Raw genomic sequence first — 3115 nt, forward strand, 5'->3', positions numbered from 1 at the left:
TATGTATGTATACACACACATATATTAATACACACATACTTGGTTGTAACATAAATAAAATATGTCTTAATGTAGGACCTGATCAAAAATGATTGTATACATATAAACATGTATGTATATATGTATATATATACACATGTATACATACCTACATATGGATATATAACCAAGAAAAAACTCACAAAACAATATTTACAGATATATATGTGTGTATACACACACACATATATTAATACGCACATACTTGGTTGTAACATAAATAAAATATGGCTTAATGTAGGACCTGATCAAAAATGATTGAAAGCATTGTTCACCATTGCTGACCATACTCCACGTAATAAAGGCCTTCTTTCCACCACCACCTAGGAGCACACTCAGGCCTTCTGGATTACTTGAAGTCCTGATCCAAAGAGTAAGGTGCAGAAACATACATCACTTAAGGTGTGATGTTTCAGTTCTCTTGACTTACCTGAAAACCTATCTATTTCTTCAGGAGTTAAAACCCAGGAGACCACAACTACCTATAGGGTCCCTCCTGGCCTTAGGGGAATTTGCACAATAGCTATACATTAGAAGAGAACACATAACCCCAAATGTACCATAAGTGGTACACAATCATAGCAGCAGACTTTTGATTCCGTATACAAATCTCTTTTATTTTTTCCAAATGTCTTAAGGCATTTCTCAGAAGGAACAGTAGTTCTAGTAGACATTGATAAATATGGGACGAAAAAGGCCTTGATTGTAAGCCCTGGAAATCAAACTCCAACCAGCTTAGACTAAGAGGAAAAACATATTAAACCAGTAGTGGGACATCTCACAAAACCATAGGAAGGCCACAGCTGCAGCTGGCACACAGGAAAAACTGGAGGAAGAAACAAATGCTGGCAGCACTTTGTGACTCTGCTTTTCTCTGAGGATCAAATTCATTGCTTCCTTCTGCAGACCAGCTTCCTTGACATGGCAGTGGCTGTGATCGGGAGCTCCCAAAACTTCCAGCTTTCGCCACCAAACAGAAAATGCCACCCAATTCTATCACCAGTTAAAAACTCCCTGGGAATTGACAGTAATTGACTGGGTTTAGATTAGATTCTTACCTTTGGATCAATAAGCAAGGGTCCTGCCAAAGGGCCTCAGAGCACTGATATGAACATTGGTGACTCAATTCCTGTAAAGGATACTTTTCCCAGTGAACAGGGAAATTATTTTGAGCCAAGCAGTCTCCCAGATTGATGTCTACAACAATAGCAAGGTCAACTACACAGTTGCCCCACTGATGTCCAAAGGAAAATGTGTGTGTTTACCAGTCAAGAGGCCAGATATTTCTAAAAAGTTGTCAAAGGCCACCAAGAAAACTGACCCCTACTCATGGGTCAGTGAGCACCTTACCATTTGCTACCTTCCACCTCACCAAGGCCCACATCAAGTTTGCCTATGCTCAGAAGGCTGTGACTATGGCCAACAGTGAGAGGTGGTCGGGAAGGGAGAATTTGAACTGTTGCATCTCATTGCTCATTACCTTCACTGGGCACTATCTTAGTCCAGGTAGGAAAGCAAATGCAAAATGACAAAATCTGGCAGAATCTGTGCTAGATATCAAAGTATTTGTTTTAGAATATTTAAAAAGGAAGCCCTCAAGCTCTTAGTGAAACACAACAGGCTGGGTGGGGGGGCTCACACCTGTAATCCTAGCACTTTGGGAGGCCGAGGAGGGAGGATCACTTGAGGCAAAGAGTTCAAGACCCTCCTGAGCAAGAGTGAGACCCCATCTCTACAAAAAATAGAAATAATTAGCCAGGCATGGTAGTGTGTGCCTGTATTCCCAGCTACTTGGGAGATTGAGGCAGGAGGATTGCTTGAGCCCAGGAGTGTGAGGTTGCAGTGAGCTATGATGACACCACTGCACTCTACCTGGGGGACAGAGCAAGACTCTATCTCAAAGAAAAGAAAAAAACAAAAACAAAAACAAATGTACGATGAAGTTGCTGTAGCAAATCTTAGGGAAAAAGCTCAGTCTGGAATAGCTGGGAATGTGGCAGGGGGGTGGCCAAACACGGTTAGCATATCCTAGACCTGAACATTTATCTTTCTGCTCTATGGCAGGCAGGAAGAAGCAGAGATACAGTGTTGCCGAAAAAGCTTGTGGCCTCCATCAGAGAGAAAAACTACAGCCCTAGAGCTGTGTCCACAGGACAAATCAGAGTGAGGTGGGTGGTAGTCAGGGCACTCTGGGAAGCAGGTACCCTGGAGGCTACAAGAGCTCATAAAAGCTGGGACATCTGTGATCTTCTTTGTCATATTTTGTGTGCCCTTTCTTGCCCTGTATTAGAAGGTTGCCCACATTAAACCCAGTCACCCTTTGACACTCTTATATAAGTGAGATAAGATACTATCCTGCTAGAGGAATTGTGAAGGTTGCAGGGAAGGTGTGAATGCATTTGGAAGGCTTCTGGATGCATACATTTAGGTCATGAGTCTCCACCAGTTTGGGGTCCAGAATAAAATGTTTGGGACAATTGATACAGGAGTAAAAAGTTTCCAAGTACATGACAATGTCTAGAAGTGTGGTAGTGGTGGGCAGTCAGCAGAACTGATCCTGTGCAGAGGGCAGGGGAGGTCATAGATAGGGATCTAGTCTTCAGGTTTTCAAAGTCAGTGAGTTGGCAAGAAGAGTTCACTTATGCATACAGCACCCATCTTCTGCCTTCTGCCTTATGTGTTCTCAACAACATGAGTCCTAGACATTCCGTGTAGGCTTGGATGAGTTTGGGTTGGGGGCAATGTCAGAGTCATCAGATGGAGGCGGGGAAGGGTGACCCTAGATAACTGTGTCCTCCCACCCATTTCAGGAAACCCTTGTGCCTCTTATGCCAGGATGAGGCACAAGAGCAAAACGACCAGAGACAGAAGCTGAGCATTGTATTTTTATTTTAAACTTGATTGTGCAAGAAAGCCCACAACCCAAGAGCCGTATACAAGAAATTAAGTCTTTTTATTTTTATTTCTTTTTTAATATTAAAATTTTCAAATGTACTGACAAGTAGAAAGAATAGTATAATGAACACCTGCATACCCATTATTTTATGTAGTGATTATAAATATTTTTCCATATTTG

This window comes from Propithecus coquereli, unplaced genomic scaffold, assembly GCF_000956105.1.
Source record: "Propithecus coquereli isolate 6110/MARCELLA unplaced genomic scaffold, Pcoq_1.0 Scaffold422, whole genome shotgun sequence".
In the NCBI taxonomy this organism is placed as follows: domain Eukaryota; kingdom Metazoa; phylum Chordata; class Mammalia; order Primates; family Indriidae; genus Propithecus; species Propithecus coquereli.